This window comes from Trichosurus vulpecula, chromosome 1 (assembly GCF_011100635.1).
Source record: "Trichosurus vulpecula isolate mTriVul1 chromosome 1, mTriVul1.pri, whole genome shotgun sequence".
Classification (NCBI taxonomy): Eukaryota; Metazoa; Chordata; class Mammalia; order Diprotodontia; family Phalangeridae; genus Trichosurus; species Trichosurus vulpecula.
Window position 1 is genome coordinate 468,730,768 of NC_050573.1, and position 17,260 is coordinate 468,748,027.

General features: G+C 39.2%; 1 pseudogene; it reads left to right on the forward strand.

Moving 5' to 3' along the window:
• The first annotated feature begins 6,812 nt into the window (after positions 1-6,812).
• Positions 6,813-17,260, forward strand: part of LOC118839969 — a 33,309-nt pseudogene continuing 22,861 nt past the window's right edge.

Consider the following 17,260-nt stretch of genomic DNA (forward strand, 5'->3'; position numbering starts at 1 on the left):
GACTTGAAAAGTAAGTCCAGACATAGCCAGAGTCACATTGAGCTCTGCACTCAAGTCTGGCATGGTAAGTAGTGAGTGTCTGGAGAAGCACTGGGCACAGGTCAGCCAAGAGTGCTGAACAGTAACATGATCTTCTGCTGGATTGTTTTTTTGTTTGTTTATTTCTAAAGAAATTACATTGTTTCTTTTCTTCCTTTTTTTAAACCGACTTTATTTTGCACCTTTCTTAACATTTTGAGGAGGAATGGGGAGTTGGGTTTAGAGGCATCCTCTCATTTTACCATATTGCTGGAAAAACTTTACTGATGAACTTTTAAATAGGAATAGGTTCTAGCCCAACCTTGGCCTCCTTAGCAAAGAAGCAATAGAAAAAGGAATGGAAGCTCCCTCTGCTTTCAAATTTGGAATCAGAAGGTCTGACTGGAACCACAGATTCACTTGGGCAATCTCTCTGGAACTCCATTTCCTTATCAGTTAGATCAGGGCTGTCCAAGCTATGACCCTCAGGCCGCATGCAGCCTCCAGCGGGATTTTATGTGCCCTGCCTGTGGGTTTTAATTTTCACAAGAGAAAAAATAAAATAATAATTTGCATGGAATACATATTAGATTTTTTAATTCCATCACTAATAAATAATTTTGTTGACATTAATTTTCTTTGGTGTTTTTAAGGAGTATTACAGACAGAACATATCACATGGAATTTTCAATCCATCTGTGGGATGCCTTCTGTCTGTATGATGCAGACTAGTCAGTATGCACCTACCTTTATACTGTTGTGCTGTCGCTTTGTTGTTTTGTGTTTGCTTTCATGCTTTGTGCCTTCACCTGTCGTATTGATGATCCGCTCCCCCACTTTCTTTTAGTGTACTGTATTTTTTATTCTGGGTGCGGCCCTCAAATAATTATTTCATTTTCATGTGGCCCTAAGATAACAAGGTTGGACAGCCCTGAGTTAGATGAAGGGGTTGAATTAGATCTTTAAAGGTACTTTCTAGCTCTAAAAATTCCTCTGACCTCAGGAAATACTAAGGAAGCTTCTTGGTGCCATAATAGCCTCCAGCTCTGCCCCACTGGCAGGATTCCATAGATGGGAACATACATGGTTATTAGTCAGCTATACTGTAGCCTTGAATTTGAGTATTACTAGGAGTAAAAAGGGAAGGAAGAAAATGAGAGACATTTGTTCTCCCTCTGTGGAAGTATAAAAGCAATGCCACCACAATTTTCTGGCAGACTACAACTCGACTCCTGTGATATAGGAAATTGACCTAGTTGTAATATTGAGGCTGTTAGAGAAACCCTGAATTCCTACTTAAATTTGGAAACAAGGAAGAAAATAGTCATTTCAAGAGGTCATGTCTGTTTTTCAATTATGACTCCAATATTAAAGATATAGGGTCATAACTTTGAGTATTGTGGGCCCATTTAACTTTTGCCATGTGGCCCCAAATTGTTGAAATAATAATAGCAATAACCACAATAATAAGTAGCACTTACATAGCACTTGAAAGTTTGATACATATGTATACATATATATATATACACATATATACATAGATACATGTATATGTGTGTATGTATATACATGTATACATATATACGTATATACACATAATTTGATCTTCACAACAGCTCTGGAGGAAGGTGATATTATCACCATTTTACAGATGAGGAAACAAAGGTAAAGAGAGATTAAGTGACTTATCTATGTTCACATGACTTGTCTGAGGCAGGATTTGAACTCAGGAATTCAAGATCAAAGTGGAGTTGAGTGGAGAGAAGTATTAGGTGAGTTGTGCAACATGGTGAGGAGAGTCATGTTCAAGTTCCAAGTCTACCATTACTTGCATGCTTTGGAAAAGTCGCTTCGTCCCTTTGAACCTCGTTGTCCTCATCTGTAAAATTGGGGAGTGAGATTAGAGCATCTCTGTGATCTCTTTTTGTTTTTTTGGAGGGGGGAAGGCAGGGCAATTGGGGTTAAGTGACTTGCCCAAGGTCAGACAGCTAGTAAATGTGTGAAGTGTCTGAGACCGGATTTGAACTCTGGTTCTCTCGACTCCAGGGCCGGCTCTACTCACTGCCCCACCTAGCTGCCTTAGCTCTTGGTGCCCATAAATCAATGAGTGCGTATTTGTCCCTCTTGCTTTTTAGTTGATTTACTGTCACTGGATTTTTTAAAAATTGGAAATATTTTGTGGAAATAGTTACTGGTCTCTTTTCTTCTTTGACTATGGAGCAAAGAAATAAAGTGTTGTCTGCCCATGTGAGCTAAGATAACGTCAAGAATACGACCTGTACTCAAGCAAGGCATGTTTTCCTTGGAACTGCAACTCATTCTTTTCATGCTTAGATAACTTCCAGATCCCTGTTATTTCCTATTCAAGAAAAATGAGGTGATAATAGTCAGTAATATTCAGGTACTAGGGGTCTGAAGACTAAACTTTAAATCAGCCAAATATTTGAAGATCTAACTTACGCATCTACCGAGGACAGCCAAGGGTTTCCTGCTTTTTTGCCATTTCAAACATCAGGCTAGAAACTTGAAAATGGAGGTTTGTGGGTTCATAGAACATGCAGTTTTCTCTGTGACTCAGGAAAGCCTTGTTTATAGTAATTGAATCAGTAAAATGGTGAGTAGGAGAACACGCCTACCTTCCCACTTCTGGAAGTGATGCTCGAAATAAACATTTAGAACAGATTGGAGAAAAGCAGCTGATGGAGAAAACATAGTTTTTGTCCTTAAGGAGTATGTTGTCCCTAAAAAGACTCTGCAGAAAAAACATACTGACAAATCAGTGCTAAAAGCAATAGGCCCTTTTCTTTGGCTCATTTAATGGAAGGTTATGTGGATTAATAAGAAACACCTAAGGGATTGTAGAGCAAGGAGGGAAGCATACTAGGGAAATCCAGTGAACCACCCTCACCGAAACTGGGATTGACACCTCCAAATTTGAATTGAGAAAGGTTAGGGAAGAGGTGTTGCCAGTGAGCCTCAGGCATGATGGTCTTTAGGCCATAGCAGAGTAGGGAATCTACTTGTTATGGACTCCCTGGCATCTTTACTTGGTGCTGCAGGAAAGCACTGGGGTTAGCGAGCTTATTCAACTTAGTCTGGGCTACACTTGAATCAGAGATGTTCAGCCATTTTACATAGAGGGGAGCAGTCCTGTTCAGGCATTCTGCTATTGCAGTCATAGGCAGCCTTAGAAACTAGAAGTATGTAGTCTGGTTTAGAGGATTCCAGATATTGAGGGTTCCAGAAAAGTGGTAGGGCAGAAAGGAAAAGATATCAGTCGTGAGAAGTATGGTTGGGGATTAGAAAGCCTTTTGGAAAGAGAGAGATTAAGCTGGGAAAAAAACCCCAAATCTTAGGTTTTTCCAATATAAAACCCCACCCCCCAACTTCCCTCTGTGTCATATTGCCTTTCTACCTACCTATGTTATCTGTATAGCCCTATAGGGGTGACAAAGCACATTGACATGTATCAGAGTATTTGTGTAGAAGATAACAATAAGTCCCTAGACAATTTGATTCCTTACATTGTAAAACAGCTGTTCGAAGTTCTAGACTTGTTTAAAAATGAGAATTATATTCATTCATAGTAGCTAGGTGGTGCAGTGGGTAGAACATAGGACTGGCTTGGAGCCAGGAAGACCTGAGTTCAAATCTTACCTCAGATTCCTCACTATCTATGTAACCTTGGGTAATTCAATTAGCCTTTCTGTACCTCAGTTTCCTCATCTATAAAAATGGAAATGATAATAGTGCCTACCTCATAGGGTTATTGTGAGGGTCTAATGAGTTAATATATATCGAGCGCTTTGCAGAGCGCTTACGTAAATTCTTGTTATCATCATTACTATTCACTGACTCCTTCCACAAACGTTTCCTGAGACAGCATGCTTGGTACAGGGAGTCAGGGGATCTGACTTTAGGTTCCAGCCCTGCCCTTTGCTATTGGTGTGTTCTTGGGCAGGTCAGTTATTGCTTCTGGGCCTTGGATTCTTCGTCTATACAATGAGTGAGTTGTATCAGAGGATTTCTAAGATCTTCTCTAGCTCTAAGTCTATGCTCCTCTTGCACCCAAATCAGAAGCTGAACAGAGTAGATGGGGCATAGGGTGAGGGAGGGCTCCCCCTCCTGCCAGGCTTCTTTCCTGTCCTACCTGAGTTGAACCTATGCTCACTAGTCAAAGACAGTCGTCGTAGCCCATCCTCGTTTTAGTCCTGAGAAGCTGAATAATAGTTGACATTGATATAGGACTTTAAGGTTTGAAAAACCCTTTGTACACACCGTCTCATTTGATCCTTGCGACAGCCCTGAGAAGTTGGAGCTACGCTCACTTTCACCATTTTATAGTCTTTACATTACACACCAGAATCCCTCTCTATTGGAACTCTTTGGTGTATTTGTTCTCTGAGCCTAACCCCCTGTGTTTTAGAGATCTTTTTTGAGTTCTGGGAAGATGATATCACTTTAATTTTAGCGGATTGGTATGAGCTGGAAAAGGAATGGCAAACCACTCCAGTATCTTTGCCAAGAAAACCCCCCGAAAAGGGTCACAAAGAGTCAGACACGACCAAAAAATGACTTAACAACAGGAGCCAAAAGGATACTAGAGAAAGAGTTCTCTTAAGAAGCCGAACCCTAATTCCTAATACCACGATATTACAATACTTGTTAAGTAAGCCCATGGGATTTCAAACCCAGAGCAAATCAAGTTAAAAGAGCTACTGTTGTTTAGTTGTTTTTCGGTCATGTCCAATTCTTCATGACCCCATTTGGGGTTTTCTTGGCAAAGATACTGGAGCGGTTTGCCATGTCTTTCTCCAACTTATTTTACAGATGAGGAAACTGAGGCAATTGAGTGACTTACCCAGAGTCACACAGCTAGTATCTGTTGTTGTCTTTCATTCTCAAAGAGGAACGTGACATCAGAAAGATAATGCAGTGACTTGCAAGTGAATTAGATTTAAGTGAGGGAGGGCTGTGCAAAGTCACCAGCCTCACTTTTTCCTCCGGAGCCATCTGGGTCCAGTGGCAAGCTATAGATCAGGATGACTGGAGATGGCCCTAGGAGAGTAAGTATCTGAGGCTCAATTTGAACTCAGGGAAGATGACCTTCCTGACTCCAAGCTCAGTTCTCTATCCACTGAGCCACCTAGCTGCCCCAAAGAGCACCAGCTATAATCTGAAGGCACTACATAGAATTCTACAGGATACTCTATCAAGACCGGTGCTCATCTTGCTTTTACTGTCTCCAATTTACATAACAAGATCTCTGAGATATAATCAGGAAAATAGGGCAAAGCTAAATCCTCTCCTTTCCCTCTGTTTCAGAACTGTGTGATGTTCCTGCTTAACAGCAGAAGGGAAGAGGTTAAACGCGTTGCCCCATTGACAGCACAGTTTGCTTAGTACGTGCAGAAGAAATTTTCTGTGTGCTCAGAGATATCAGTGTTTGCTTTGTATGTAATGGAAAAATCATAAAGGTAAAGAGTGGGATCTGTAACAGCTGAGGTACTGTCCAGGGATAGCCAGGTCCTTGCTTTTATGTCAGCGTGGGAGGTTACGCACGTTCACATCCATTACTAAATAGTCATTTTATAAAAAGGATATGGTCCCTGGAAGGTTGCATGCGTTAAATCTTTGTAGTAATGTCAGTAGGGGACTCATAATGTTTCTGCAGAGAATTAAGCTCCAAGCACAGGAAGGAGAACTGGAGAGAGACAATAAAGAATGGCTGCATGAATAAACATCCCAATGCAGAACTGGTCCGGTCAGCCTCTTGAATAAACTTCCTTTTTTCTTCTTCTAAATCCAGTCCTTTATTTTTCAAATGACTTGTTTTGATGGGATGAAAAACCATCTCCTTTTTATATGTCTCTTAGTTTTCTGGAAATTATCTGGTCTGTAGAAAAATAAGCTACTGATAAGGGATGTGCCTTTCAATTTTATTATCTTCTATTTCCTACTCTTCTCTCCTTTTGAACCCAGGTGGTTAAGAAGATTCCTGGGTCCAGAGAATGCTATGCTATGCTAACCCTAAGTCCATCAAGTCAAACAGAGAGGAGGATGATATGAAGAAGTAGAAAGAGTATATGATTGGGAGTCAGAAAGCCTGGGTTCAAGTTCCAGCTCTCACGTATATTAGCAATGTGATGGTGAGCAAATCACGTAAGAACTTTGAGCCTTAATTTCCCTATCTGGGCAATCGGAATAATACTTGTACCACTTTCCTTATAAAATTGCAGGAAAGAAAGCTTTTTGTAAAGTGCTATATTGAAGTATTATTATTCAACAAACATTTGTGTGTTTGGGATTAGGATGGTGCACACACACACACACACACACACACACACACACACACTCACAAATAAGACTGATATTTTCCCTCAAGGAGTTTATCAAGTTACTTCACTTGATGTTTGGACTGAGGGGAAGACGGATAGTCCAGCATTCTCAAGCAGCTGTCACTCACATCGTACGCCTGTCAGGACAGGTGAAGGAGCTTTTGCTTACCTCACATATGGTTTGTTAATAGCCCTTGGATGGTGAACATAATTCTGAGATTGGGCGCCCCATACTCAAGGGACAGACATTTCACCACAAAAAGAACTATCTAGAGACTGTGTGTAGGAGAAACAAGAATCCCTCCCCAACTTGTTGCAACTGTTGTTAAAAGGAAAATTCTTTTGCGGGGGAAGGGATTTCTGCTTGATCAATGAGGCAAAACTCAAGACAAAGAGAATTAAAAGGAGTTTATTAGAAGTACGTCAAGGCAGCAACACATTAGCTGATCACTGGAGATGGGTGATGGCTTCAAGAAGGAGCCAGCTTTTACTGATAACTTTCATAATGAGATAAAGACAGTTCAGATAGGTCCCTATCAGCCAAACTACATCCCAGTTTCTCCCCAGTTGCCTATCTGTGATGTTTATCAGGTACAGACAGGTAGGGGTGACTTGGTATGTGATAAATAGCAGGTAATAAAAAATGCAGACTGGGTGACTCCTCCCCCAACACTGATTGACACAGATAGGTGTGGGAATAATGGGTCACTGAGTCAGCATAACTTCAATACTATATCTGGCTCACTTTTACCATGCTCAGTAAAATACGAACTAACGAACTCCTGCATGTAAGGGGTTTGAGTTGTTTTCTTTCTTTCTTAAACAGATTAGTTCATTACTGCATCAACATTTGCTAAGACACCACGTCCTGTCCTGTGTTACTTAGCAGGGTTGCCAATATAATTTTCTCTGCCAAATTTCATCTGCATTCCACCGTATTAATACTGTGACCTGCCCAAATGTTAAATGTCGATGTGATGGTAGTTTAATTAGAAGCAGAATGGCCATAGTGGACAGATAACTGGACTTGTCCTTGAGAAAGGATTGGGTTCAAGTATGCTACTTATTAACTGTGAGATCAAACACAAGATACTTCAACCACTTGGATATGCTTGAACAAGACTCTGCCCTTCCCTAAAAAAAATACATGGCCCTTTTCCAAATCCCTGAGCAGCCGTGTCGTGTGGGATGGTAGCTCCCAAACTAAACAGGGAAGGCTGTTTAGATCTTAATTGTGACCTAAGGGATAGATCAGGAGAGAAGTCTCTTTCTGGATCACTGATCCCCTTCCTCTTTCCTCCTTCTCTTGAAGAGCATAACACCCAAGGTTTGGGCACCCCCACTGGCAAAGTTAGGAACATAACCTGCCCCTCTAGGCATATATCATATTCTTGTTTCCTCAGTCACCAGGATATAGACGTCAGTGCCCACTCCTCCACTGTCCCCCTCCTCAGATCTCTAGGTGTCTCATTTAAGCCACAAGTTTTCCCTTATATTCATGATGATGCAAACCCACGACTTTCTGCATCTACTGGCATCCAGTCAACCCACAAGAATTTACTATGCTCCTGGCATTGTACTAAGCGCTGAGGATACAAAGAATGCCAAAAACAGATTGCTGCTAATAGTCGTTCTGCTTCTCCTGTAGAAATACCTAACTGTCCCCAAAGTACCCACGATGGCTAGGGATATATATATATATAAATGCTAGTTCTTGTGTCGGAATGCTAATAACTACTGAATTCAAAATTCATAAACCATAAAGACAAATGTGAAGTCAGTGTTATATCAGCAAGAGTCTATTTACTTAAAGTGATATGTAAATTGAAATGATTAGTTAGTATATATTAGTTATATATTAGTATAAAATATATAGTTAGTATATAGTATTAGTATATATGGTATATGTTATATAATATTTATTTATATTCATACGTATACTAACAATTTATTAATCAATCTGGCCTCCTAGGAAAATGAGTTATTCTAAATAAATGTATTTTTCCGGGTAATGGAAACTGGCTCATTTCAGTGGCAAAACTTATCTAGTTTTTTGAGGGGAAACATTAGAATGCTTTTGCTATGATCAATTTGAAGAAAATATCTTTTTTTCTGCTATAGGTATAGCTATCTTTAAATCAGATAAATCAGATCTGACTTTCAGCAACACTGAAATGGAGGACCAACAGTGATTTCAAAGTTACCTGTATTTCATTCAATTCAACAAATATTTATTAAGTAACTACTGTATGCAACTATTACTCAAACTTCAGATAAACATAATAAACAAAGGAATCGAAATCATTAAAAGTTGTGACATAAGCCTTTGAAAGCTTGACTTTGATAAGTTATTAATGCCTAAAAAGATAGCTGAGTTAGTTTTTTTTAAATGATGCCTTTCACTTACTCATTTCTTTGGAAAATTCAGAAATTCAATTTTATTTTATTTGTCAGTTCCAAATTCTCTTCCTCTCTCTCCCATTCTTCACCCATTTGGGAAGGCAAGAAAAACAAGACCTATTACAGATATGTATATGCAAGCAAAACAAACTCCCACATTAGTTGTATCCAAAAAGAAAGAGGGAAGGAAGGGGAAAAGCAAGAAAGAAAGGAGGGAAGGAAGGAAAAAAGGGAAGAGAGAAGAAAAAAAGAAGGAAGGGAGGGAGGGAGAAAGAAAGAAAGGAAAAAAGAAAAGAAGAAAATATTTTCTAAGCCTAATCCACTGCTACTATTGCATGTTTTTTCTCAATGACTCAGCATCAATTCTACTCAATTATTGTGCTGTTTCATAATGCAATAAAAGGGCTATTCAGGCTTGAAAAGCCTATCCTACTCTAAATGGTCACCGGCTGCTATTTTTCAAGTTCTTGTATATTTTTAAGATAATCTTTTCATTTCCTTCATTGTCAGACTTCATTGTTACTTCTCGCTACCATTTAATTTTCTGCTTCTAATTTCTTTAAGGGGCAGCTAGGTGGCATAGTGGATAGAGTGCCAGGCCTGCAGCCAGGAATAGTCGAATTCAAGTCAAGCCTCAGAAACTTAGAACTGTGTGACCCTGGGCAAGCCACTTAACCCTATTTGTCTCAGTTTCTGTAAAATGAGCTGAAGAAGGAAAAGGTAAACCCCTCTAGTATCTTTGCCAAGAAAACCCCAAATAGGGTCACAGAGAGTTGGACACAACTTGAAAAATGGTGGGGTAAAGGACCTCTGGATAAGTCAGCTGCTACTGAATGCATTATTAGATTTTGAATATGTATTTTATTTATGTATGTGAAAATACATATTAATATGCAACATATGATCTAAATTTTAAGAGTTTTCAGTGCATGGCTGGAAAGTACATTGACTAGATTATATAAATAGTGTTTTCTCCTTTCTATTTTCTGTGGCAGCTCCACCAGAAGAAGAGCTCTGTACCCTTCACCTTAGATTTCCTTGGCTGAGCTTACAAAGCAGACAGATTAATGACCTAGTTGGCTTGTGGACTGAATCTAGTTGGTCAATGTGGCTCAAGGGAAACCCAAACACTAAACAGAAATTTATTATACACCTACTGTGTGCCAAACACTGTGCTAAATGCTGGGGATAAAAAATACAAAAGTGAAATCATCCTTGGTCCCAAAAAGCTTATGTTCTAACAGGGAAGACATCATATACATATGTAACTATAACAAGATTTAGGGTTGATGAACCTCACATGAGTGCTGAGGGCATGCACAGGTCTGCAATTGCAAAAATCTCCTACCTCTCAGCCTTCCCCTTGACTGGCAATCTTTTTCATTCTTGTTCTGGCCTATAAAGGAATTGAGAATGTGTTCTCATATTTCTGCAAAAGTGACTAAAATTGTGACATCGATCTCATTAATTAATTAGCTATGGGTCCTATCACCCTGCTTTATTACATGTTATTTATTAAATAAATTGGAGAAAGTTCTTTCCCCATAAGCTGTTATTCAGCTCTCTAGATATATCAAAACCTCTCTTTTCATTGTCTGATTTCTAAATTCTGGAAACACAGACCCATGTTTCAGCTCTCTCAGGGTAAAAATTGAAGCTTCTTCTCAAGAGTTCTCTTTATATTATTTCTTCATTAGATATGACTTAAAACAATTCCCTGAAGAAAAAAAGTTTGTTTTTTTTTTAGTGTGGTTACTGATCTAGAGCGAGACATCCTAGAGAATGAGGTAAAATGGGCCTTAGACAGCATAGTGTTAACAATAAGGCTAGTGCAGGTGATAGAATTCCAGCAGAACTATTTAAAACCCTTAAAGATGATGCCGTTAAAGGCCTGCACTCAATATGCCGGCAAATTTTTAAAACAGAGCAGTGACTACTTGATTGGAAAAGATAAGTTTAAGTCCCAGTACTAAAGAAGGGCAATGCCAAAGAATGTTCAAATTACTGAACAATTGTGCTTATTTCACATGCCAGCAAGCTTAAGATTCTGCGAGCTAGGCTTCAGTAATATGCGAACCAGGAATTAGCAGAAGAGCAGGATGGTTTTTGAAGAGGCGGAGGAACTAGAGACCAAATTGCCAACATTTACTGGATTATGGAGAAAGCAAGGAAGTTTCAGAAAAACATCTACTTCTGCTTTATTGAATACACTAAAGTCTTTAACTATGTGTATCACAATAAAATATGTCAAGTCCTCAAAGAGATAAGAGTACCAGATCATCTTACTTGTTTCTAAGGAACCTCTATGTGGGCCAAGAAGCAACAGTTAAAACCAAACATGAAATAATTGATTGGTTTAAGATTGGAAAAGGAGTACGACAGAGGCATATATTGTCACCTTATTTATTTAATTTATATTCAGAGTACATCATGCAAAATACCAGGCTGCATGAATCAAGAGCTGGGATTAAGGTTGCTGGGAAAAAACATCAACAATCTCAAATATACAGATGGTACCACTCTGCTGGCAGAAAGTGAAGAGGAATTAAGAAGCCTCTTGATGAGGGTGAAAGAGGTGAGTGTAAAAGCTTGTTTGAAGATTAATATCAAAAAAACTGAGATCTTGGCAACTGGTCCCATGACTTCCTGGCAAATAGAAGGAGAAGAAATGGAAGGAGCATCAGATTTTATATTCTTGGGCTCAAAGATCACTGCAGTCAGTGACCATAGCCGTAAAATTGAAAGAAGATTTTTCCTTGGAAGGAAAGCTACGGCAAATCTGGACAGCATACAGAGGCATTATGTTGTCAGCAAAGGTCTGTATAGTCAAAGTTGTGATTTTTCCAGTAGCAATGTATGGCTGAGAGAATTGGACTATAAGGAGAGCCGAGTACTACAGAATTGACAATTTCAAATTCTGGTGCTGGAGAAGACTTTTGAGAGTCCCTTGGACAGCAAGAAGGTCAAATAAGTCAACACTTAAAGAAATTAATTCAGGCTATTCACTGGAAGGTCAAATACTGAAGCTGAAGTTTAAATACTTTGGCCACGTGATGAGAAGACAGACTCAATGGAAAAGACTGTGATACTGGGAAGAAAGATTGAAGGCAAAAGGAAAAGGGGGATACCAGAGGATGATACAGAGAGTGTCATAGAAACAGTGAATATGGACTTGGACAGACTTTGAGAGATAATGCAAGGCAGAAGGGCCTGGCTTGCTATGACCCATGGATTTGGACATGACTGAATGATTGAACAACACTTCCTTTCTCTCTGTACCTCTGGTCTCTCTCCACGTATCACAGTTACCTCTTCTCTTCAGAACTACAGATAAACTCAGGCTCTTGAGATCTCTTTCTTTTTATTGATATAGTCGTAGCTTCAGTGGAAGAAGTTATTGAAGCTGGTGCTGCCTAAGCATCTTCTGAAAGTATATGAAGTTAATACAGGAAAGCTCTGTGAGAGGGCACTGGCGGGCATAGGCTCAGGAAAGGCTTCACATATAGAATGCTACTTCTGAGCAGAATTTTGAAGGGAAGGGAAGAGGGAAAGGTGAAGAAGTGTGATTTAGGTTTGGGGGGCTAAGATTATAGAGACATGGAGGGGAGACAGAATGCCCTGTGTGAGAAATGGCAAGCCTGCCACTATGGAGAAATAGAGTACATGTATGGGAGAGGGTGTATACACACATGTATGTGAATATATGTGTATATATGTATAAACATACACATATGTGTACACATAATTTATGTGTGTATATGTTATGTATATTCTGCATACCCATAGATCCTTCAGGTCAGTGGTATCAAAATCAAATAGAAGAGGACCTCTGCAGGCTACATATTGATTTGGAAAAGCACAGATTAACATTTTTATATTTTATTTATTTTGTATTTTGTTATATTTATACATCTATACATATACACACAAATATACATATCTCATACAATATGCACACACGTATATGTGTGTATGTATATATACATGTACATGTGTCTATATATTTTTATATCTATGTATACACACATACATATATAAATGACATTTAAAGTTCTTCACAGTCCAGCCACTTTCTACCTTTCATAAAATACTAAGCTATACATGATACATGTTATAAAATAATATGAAAGATATAATATATGAAAAGTAGAAAGTAGCCAAACTGTGAAGAACTTTAAATGTCACAGATAGTTTAAATTTGATCCTAGTGGTAATTAGGATACTACTGGAGATTATTGGATAGGGGGATGACACAATCAGACCTATGCTGGAGGAAAATCACTTTGGCAGCTGTGCAGTGAACACATTGGAATGGTGGGTGAGGTGAGAAACATGAGGCAGGGAGACCAAATAAATAAGAAGGCTTTTCAGAGTCATGGTGAGAGATCTTGAGGACCTGAATCAAGATGGCAGATGTGTTTGTGGAGAGAAAAACACATGGTTGCTGTTATAGTTATATCTTTGGCTACTTGGTGGCTGAAAATATTTTCCATGGGTTGATAATGAGTAGAAAAACACCAACTTTTTTTTAAAGGCAGAAGTGTCAAATGGCAAAACTCTCAAGTACAGCTGAATCAGATTAAAATGCAGTTGGGAAATGTTGAGCAAAATAAACAAAAATACAATAAACAAAATGTTAATTTGTGGTTTTCTAAGTCAACGTGTAGCTTTCAGGGGTCCGTTTCTATTTGAGTTCTACACCATTGAACTGATGGATCTATGAGTATTAAGGAAGAATCCCAACAGAAAGATTTTACCTCTCTCCTTCCTTCCCCTTTGGACCTGGTCTTGCTCCCTTTGGGCTTCAATTGCAAACCAGACTATATGAGCCTAGAAAATGCAGTAGGGAATGTGGTGCCATTGTGCCTATCTAAATGAATGAGAATATTTTCATTCCATTGCATCAACCTTGGACAGGTCCATTCACTAAGGAGGGACTTAAGTAACACCAATTCCCCAATGACCTACCAGGAGAAAAGAATTTTGGAAATGGTACCCCTTTAAACAGGATTACAAAAGGAAAAAGTTAGCTGAGTCCTCTCTTTGCTTTCTTTTCTTTTGTTACTAAAATCATAAATCCATCTGCCAAGAATGATAGGCATCATGAGGCCTTCTTAGATTCCACTTCACTCTCTGTTTACCACTGCAAATTTACTGTGTTTTGTTTCCTTAAAGAAATGTTGTTGTTGTCGCTGCTAACTTCTTTCTTGGTGGGGTGAGGGGTGAGGAAAGGCTGTCTCCAAACTGTGTTGCATTTAAACCATTTAAGAGTGGTGGGGGATTATGTGTGAAGAGAGGAAAAACAGGCGGTTCAGTGACCTAGTTGGCTTATGGTCTGAGTCTGGGCAGTCAGTGTGGCTCAAGTAAAACCCAATGTGTCTGTGTCCATGGTGAGAGACAAAGAATGCGCCCTCAGTCCTTTGTGGCTGAGGGACATGGCAACGCTCTCACTATACACTCAAAGATGTTTATAGTCAGAGATCTTCCACAGAGCTCAGTCTGAGAGCATCAGTGAAGATCGTTTTACAATTAAGTAAATGAAGAAATCGCAAACTTTGCTGAAGCCAAATGAAAGTTTAAAAAAAAAGGCTAAAAATAGAAATGGATAAGAATCAAGAGTCCTAACAAATAAGAACAATTATTTGATTCGGGTAGCTATAATGGCAGTGTTTGATATTTGTAATTAAATAATTATTTTGATTTTAAGTGTCCCATTTTCAATTTTAGTAGAACAATGGATAATAATTAACATACTCCACTAGCCTCTACATAGTCTATGTTCCGAATCAGGTAGCCATGGAGCCATTTTTTGGGTGGAGTCGGGGGGAAATCAGAAATCATCTAAAAATATTGGCTTTCCACAGTTGATAAAAGTGAGTCAAAATAAGGTTCTCTCTGATATTTATTGAAATGAAAAAATGATTGCCTATTTACTTTTATTCCCCTTTAAGTTTTCTGCAGACAAGTTTCTTTAGTTTCAGAGAGTAGAGAACCTCAAATTAATAGCTATATTTCAAGGAAAAATTTAGGTTGTTAATAAATCTCTGATTATCCCTTGACTGGACAGTGTTCATCAGGAATAGCTGTTATCTTTTAGCTGAGCATTATGTAGTTGGGTGCTTCAGCCTGTTGAATGCTAGACTTGGAGTTCTGAAAAACCTGTGTTCAAATCCCACCTCAGACATTTTTTAGCTATGTGGCAAGAGATAAGTCCTTTAACCTCTGTCTTCTTCATCTGTAAAATGAAGATAATAACAGGATTTGCTTTGCAGAGCTGTAGTCAGCTTGAGATCAAAATAGGTGACATATGTAATCTGTTTGGCAGATCATATGCTGCTTTATAAAGGCAAATTGTTATTATTCTGGCCTTTTTAGGCCATATTCAGAGATAAGAACAAAAATAATATTAGTGACAGAAGAAAAGTTTTTAGAATCTCCAACCTAAGTTCGATATATTGATCAGTTGGGCTGATATTTTCCTCTTTTTTCTTTTTGTCTTTAAAAATACTATTTATTACATTGGATGGCTTTCTCGGAGGAAAAGGAAGAGGGATGCTAGCGAAAACTATGATGTTAAAAATAGAACACATCAAACAAAAACTTATTTTAAAAGTTAAGCAACAAAATGATTCGCATTAACTCTGGTTATGTGCCTTGCAAATGAGCCAGTGAAGCCTGACCAATGAGCCAGTGAGAGCTGGGGAGGCTGCAGGGGACAGGGGCAAGGGAGGCCAGGCTGGGGAGCAGACCCCCTGGGGTTGTTAAGGAAGCCTTGCCATCTGGTGGCTTACTGTTTTAACTAATTGTTCTAGTTAGGTGCTAAACTCATTTGTTTCTTTCTGCTGAAGGAGTACTGGTGCTCTGAGTGCCCTTTAAATTTTGGCCCGCTGGAGCAAAGCTAAGGTTACCCTGCCCTTTCCACAACTTGGCTACTTATTAGTTTGTGACCAGGCAAGTCACTTCATCGGAGCTGTCTTCTCTCCCCGATCCCACTGTAAAATGAGAGGGTTGATATAGGTGATTGCCGAGGCTTATTCCAAGGGGGGCAGCTAGGTAGCTCAGTAGATAGAGCGCCAGACCTGGACTCAGAAAGATTCATCTTCCTGAGTTCAAATTTGGACTCAGACATTTAACTAGCTATGTGACACTTGGCAGGTTACCTAATCCTGTTTGCCTCAGTTTCCTCATCTCTAAAATGAACCAGAGAACAAAATGGAAAACCACTCCAGTATCTTTGCCAAGAAAACCCCAAATGGGGTCATAGAGAGTCAGACATGACTGAACAACAAAAGGGCTTTTATCTAATTCTTTTTCTTGGGATAAGGAGGAGAAGAACCGTGTGATGCATAGAGTGAACGGAACCCTTAGAACTTTTGGAGAGAATCTTTTCAGTGACATCAACCTTGTGATCAACGCAATAAGCAGAACAACGTGCCCATTGGAAGGTGACATTTAGATTGTGAAAACTTGGCAGTGGTGAGTTAGAAAAGCATCAGAGGACAGACAAGTTCCTAGTGCCTTCCTTCTGTTGATCATATCCATTTTATCCTGCACATCTTTTCTGTTCTTAGTTATTTGCACATTGTCTTCTCCATTAGAATGTGAGCTCCTAGAAGGAAGAGATATGGCACACAGTAGGAATTTCATAATAATAATATTAGCTAGTATTTATGTAGCACTTACTTTGTTCCAGGCACTGTGCTATATGCTTTACAATTGTTATCTCATTTGGGCCTCAACACCCATGGGGAGGTAGGTGATATTATTATCCCCATTTTAACTGAGGTTAAATGACTTCCCCAGGGTCACACAGCTAATAAGCTAATAATTTGAACTCAGGTCTTCCTGACTCAAGATCATCGAATCACTCAACTGCCTAATTGCTTGTTGACTTGATTGAATGACTTTCTTGTGCAGCTATTTATTTATCTGACTTATCTGAAGTCAAAATTAGCATTCCTAATGAGCTGGAAAATCCTTACTGTCTCACAGGTGGAAGCACAACCTGACTTCTTCTACAGAGACCTGTTTCTTTATATGGGCCAGAACATCAGCTGTTTAAATGTAGGCTGGCAAAATGTCTTTTTTTTTCTTTTGACTTAATAATGTATTTCCATGGCCAGGTAAACACAAATTCAGTGAATGGTTAGTAATTGTGAAGTTCAGTGTTATTGTCCATTTCCTTTGTAATGATTTGATGCTGGGAGGAAGTGAGATACTGGCAAGTCATTGAACAGTTGACAAAAGGTAACAGCAAAGATACGCAACCAGGAAACAGCAGTGTGGCTTCTCTGGGTGCCCTCCTCGTCTCCATATGGAAATTCTTTGGGTTATCAGGGCAGGATATGGTGAAAGCTGTAGTGACTAGAGTGTTCCTCAGAAATCCATCGGGTCAGAAAGGCCCCGACTGTAAGTGGGTGGAATTTTTTCTGCCCTTTGATGATCAGGGAACTGTTTCCGGAAAGCAGAGCCAGTCAGGTCCCAGGACCACTTTGTCTCCTTTT